Raw genomic sequence first — 5,757 nt, 5'->3', positions numbered from 1 at the left:
GGTTGCCTTGCTTTTCTTACTAGCTATTTAGAAACAATAACTTTCTCTACCTGTTTAACTTCCACAATTCTCAACAATGTCTTTTGTCTTTTTCCTGGTGCAGTAGCTTGTTGCTTGACTCTTTTAGTCTTGGTAGTCACAGTTTCTACTAATCTTTCTGATTTCCTCTTCAACTCACTTGGTTGTTCAACTGATACTACAACATATGGAATGCTCTATTCTGAAGGTATCTTTACACTAGACACACTAGATGATTGCCCAAATGATAGTGGTTGCACATACATTAGTCCTTGTTTTATGGTCTGCCTAATTGCTTGTGACTCACTTTCTGTCATACTGGCCTTAAGTAGAGCTTTCTTCATTATTATCTCAATCTTCTTGTGAGATGTTTTCTCTAAGGATGCTTGATGGGCTAATTGGGTAATTTCTTCATATGTCCCAAATATGTACTTAGCTTGGTCCTTCTTGGAGTTCAATAATAGATTAATATATCTAATTGCTACATCATCACTTAACTCATAACCTAAGGGATCAAGGAATGTTTCCTGAGGTTCTAATACTTGAATATGAGTTAAATCTATATCAACCATAACACATATATCATCTTTGAATCTTTCTATAATTGCAGGTGCAATTCTAAACCTTTGTCTCATCCCATTCTAAAATGTTTCGATGATCAAATTTCTGCTATCCAAGATTTTATCTACTGGATGTCTTCTACATACATCTCTAATCTTCTCCATGGTACATCTCTCACTACTCATAATCTCTGTGACTGATAAGTATGAAAATCTCTTAAGTACATGGAAGAATATATGATTGATCAATGACTAAAATCTAAACACACCATTCTTGGTCCTCTTGATTTTCTCTAGGTTTTCAAGAAGTTGCATTCTCATAATTTCAATTAGGTTAACTTGTTCCTTCTCAACACAAATCTTATAGGCTGTATAGATGAATCTTGCTGTAATTCATCAATCTTAGAACTTTCACATATAGAATAGGAAATGATTCTTCTTAGAAATCTTACATCATCTTGTTTAATGGTGCTAATCACCATTGCTTTCCCATTATAAACTACTTTTGTGTAGTTCTCTACTTTATTCTTAATTATTTTCTCACCTATAGGTACACTACCTTGTTTGCTAAGACCAATTACCTCATGAATGAGGGAGGCTAAGATGCCAACTACATTATCTTCCATCCATAATTTTCCATCATGAATTCTACTTAGTATGATCTGAGTTCATTCATTGGTGTCCAATTCTAAGTAGAAACAATATTTGAAAAGGTCTAGTTCTTTCAAATGTTCAAATCTAGGCTTTACTAACATATAATGGTTAAAGATAATTTCCATATCTTTGTTCATATAATCGCTCCCAATAGTTTCAAACTTGCTATTAAGATAACTTCCCACATCTTCCAAATACACTACATTGTTTAGAATGATAGATAGTGTTGAATTAGGGTTTCCTTCTACGGGTTTCACAGAAACAATCTTCAATTTTGGTATTTCCTCATTCTAATCATTATGAACTATTGACATATCCATGATTTTATCAAATATAAACTTTATTGAAGAAATTCTATGTAGAAATGATAAAATGCCTCTTTCCAAAAATAGGGTTTAGTTTGAAATCACCTTGTCATGTTGCTTCTGAGTGCTCTATGCTTATGATGTAATCACAATGAAGTGGTAATCAAGTCATAGCTTCCTTCCATCATAAAAATTCTCTAGGGATATTCACTCCACATAAATTCTCTATAAAAACATAGTTTTCATCTTCTGCTATAGAATGAACTTTCTCTAAAATAATAGTGACTCTAATTCCTTCGTAACTAGTTCCAATAAGCTCCAAATATCAAGAGAGCTCAGATACTATCTAAACTTATCTCAATACACCTTTTCCCAACTTTTGTACTCATAATTTAATCTCTAAATGAATTTTTGAATTTTGGTGCTGTGAACAAGCTTAATTCAACTTAGTTGAATCAAACTGAATTATTGACTTCAATCTCACTGTCTCTACATCGTCTAACTTTTCTTCAAAAATATTCAATACCTTCACAAATTCCTCATTAATTTCTTCTCAAAGTTCATTGGCTACATTCGTTTGTTCCTCATTATCTTTCTTAGTTCTAGAGTTCCTTTCATGGTTCCTTCTGTCATTTTTGATGTTTCTTCCGTCGTTCCATCTATTTCCAAAGTTTCTTCTATATCTAAAGTTTTTGTCCATTCTACAATACTTTATTGTATATCCAAAGTTTTTGCATAACTGACATACTAGAGTTATACTACTAGGATTTTGTTGACCAGTAGGTGCATGACAATTATGGGCTATGTGTCGAAAGTTGTTACACTTATAACACATGACTTGTCTTCTTTCTTCATAAGGTCTTCCTTCTCTCAATTTCCTTTTACTAGATCTTCTTTTATTTGTAGGGTTAGTATTTCTAGACATTCTACTATTCCTTCTATCATTATCATATTTAGCTTTCCTACATTCATTTTCTCTATGACCCATACCATGACAATTAAGACAATAAAAATCTGTAACATGATTAAATGACTTATTTGTGCAATTTATTTTCATATGACCTATTTCATTACATGAAAAACACTTACCTCTAAATTCATACTTGGTTTCCTTTGGAGATTCCACTTGCTTTGGCTCATCCAATATCTCAACTTCCTTGTCTTATGCAACTTCTTTAGATTTATCAAAAGATTGATTGGATTCAATCTTATCATTAGATTTATCTTTTTCTTTTAGATCTGATCTATTTTCAAGTTTCTTTGTAGACATGTTAAATAAATAACCAAGACTAGTCTTATCATAAGTAGGTCTCTATATTGACATTGAATCATCAAGCTTTTCTCTACTAGAATAAAGCTTTTCAAGTTGTTGCTTGCACTGAGTTAGTTCACCTTTCACAATAGTGTTGTACTTATGAAGTTCTTCATGATCTTCTTTCAATGTCTCAAACTCATATGTCTTCTTTGCTAGAATTTCTCTAAGATCTATATTTTTAGTATTCAAATTAGATTCAACTTTGCTAGGATCACTCTTCAAAGTCAACTTTAGATTGGTCATATTTAATTCATGCTTCAAGATCTTGTACTCTATCTTCAATTTTGAATAATCATCATCACTAGTTTTAGATTAAGTAGATTTAGGCTTGGATTTGAGATTTTCAATCTTGTCCTTCAACTGTCCAATATATACTTTGGAGTCTTCATATCTATCCTTCAACTTATCTCTTTCTTTAGTAAGGGGACCAATTTGTTCAAGTGCCTCTTCAAGGTTCTTCATCAACTATTCCATATCCATAGTGATCTTAGTCAAGATGTTAAGCCTCTTCTGAGTAATTGTACTCTAATACCAATTGTTAGAAATAGGAATTACTAAGTGGTTTGGGGGGGGGGGGGGTGTGAATCAATACTCTACAAAATTTAGTCACCAGTTGGATATTATTTATTAATTTGAACCATAAATAAGAAAGTAAACAAGTAATGTTGAACAGTAACAGTAACCGTGCACAAAGATAACTCATAACACCATACCATATTTTGTTAACTAGGGAAACCCTGGCCAAGGGAAAACCCCAGTGGGGATGATACCCACTAGATAATATACTAATATATATGTTCCTTTTTAGAGGATGAACCATGTTAGAAGTTAATGAGTAAATTCAGTATACAGAATCCTTGTTAGTAGACTTTGAATCCCTGTTAGGAGATTCCAACCTTGTTAGGAGTTGTAGTATAGTAGATGCAAGATGAGCCCACTGCCCAAACATGCACTTCCAATTACATGAAGAGCTTACTGCCCAAACAAGTAATTAGTCCTTTGGTATATAGGTGTTGTAACTTCTTTCTTGACTGATCTTTGATCTTCAGCTTGATCTTAGATCACAAAAATAGCTTCTCAAAACTTTGCATATGTCGCTTCACAAAAGTTCACATATCATTTATCACAATAGAATTGCTCAACACAACATATCACAACACACTTGAATTCACAAGATGTCCTTTGCATAAATACCATGCCTTTTTACAAATTGCTGCTAGGTCGACGAAGACCATAATATACTTTTACAACTTAGAGTAAACATCTAGGATGTCGGCCCTAATTGGTCAAGTAATAATCCTATAAACAAAATAATTCCTCCCTTTAATTCTATTGTTCCATTTCACTAGTAAAATGTGAATATCCCTTTTCCATAAAGTCTATACAATTTTTTAAGGTTATACACATTATCATCAACATGTATACTATCTCCATATAACTTCGCTAATCATAAGATGATGTTAGTAACAAGTTACATACAAACAATACACTACTATAAACTAATTTCATACTTAGACAATTTTTTGGATACCAAAAGGCAAGTATCTTTAGTTCTGAGGTTTTCTACAAGCACGTACATCATGTCTTCCATAAATGACAACAATTACATATCTTCATTAGCCAATTTTTAACATATAATGCATCCTATCCTTGTTGTAAGCAGGAATGTTGATGATATTCCTATGATGGAGTATTGTAGCTATGTTACTATAATGATATGTTACATTCATGACTAAGTTTTCCATTGATGTCAACATAACAATTTTTTGTGATATTTAACAAAAGAATAGTGGAAAGAACAAGTTCATACAAACTACTAGTTGAGTATTCTAACTATCTGAGGTTATGGGAGATACTTTTGAGTATCTGGTATATGTAGTTAACATCGAAGAAGAAATGACAAGTTTGGAAGAAGTTATGTAAGTTTTGGTGATGTTTGTTTTGAGATAGAGTTTACAGAGGTATGTTCTGGTAAACTTGTTATATCTCCTAGTAGAATTATTATTCTAAGAATCGAGGTTGAGGATATGAAGAAGACATATTGATGATGACATGGCTAAGTTTTCTTTTCATAATATTATGTGTACCAAAAGTTATTCAAGTTACAAGACAAAAGATTAATGTTATTGCTAAGTGTAACATGTTCTTAATGTGGTCCTATAATGATTAATTGAGAAGGTTTAATAGCTAACTCAGGAAATTGTTTTATGGACTCAGTATAAATGAAGGACATTTTCCTTTATCATATGGCATGGATGATGATTGATATAAGCAATAGTAAGTGTGGAATGTAAAGTTGAGAAAAGTAGTGCAAAAGTGAAGGAAACTTCATTGCCAAGGTTTTGCTAAGTTATCCGAGGTTTGATATTTGGATTTGAGGTTCATGACCTAGTCTAAAATGTCTAAAAGTGATTGATTTAGTTCACAAAACAAAGGAAAGAACAATATAATAGTAAATTGGATGTTTGAGCAGTGAGATCTTCTTGTAGTTGAAATTGCATGTTTGGGAAGCGGGCTCATCTTGCATACATTGTACCACAACTCCTAACAGGGTTGGAATCTCCTACTAGGGATTAAAAGTTTCCTAATAGGGACTCATATGTACTAAATGTTGTAATAGAATCCTAATAGGGTCCATCCTCTAACAAGGAATATTTATATTAGTGCATCATCTTGTGGGCATCATTTCCAGTGGGGTTTTCCCTCTGATCAAGGGTCTCCCTAGTTAACATATCTGGTGTAATTGTCTATGTGCATCTTAGTATGGTTGCTATTTAATTTGGTTAAATGGTTAAGTTTTTTTAAAGAAGATAAATGTTTTAATTATTGGATAACTGATTCACTCCCCCTAGTTGTCTTGGTGGACTGTTGTTTCTAACAATCCTTGCTTTGCATGGATTTCCTC

Source organism: Cupressus sempervirens, chromosome 5 (genome assembly GCF_028749045.1).
Source record: "Cupressus sempervirens isolate cs-2001-9-10 chromosome 5, ASM2874904v1, whole genome shotgun sequence".
In the NCBI taxonomy this organism is placed as follows: Eukaryota; Viridiplantae; Streptophyta; class Pinopsida; order Cupressales; family Cupressaceae; genus Cupressus; species Cupressus sempervirens.
The sequence above is the reverse complement of the archived record's forward strand: the minus strand, read 5'-3'. Positions refer to the sequence as shown.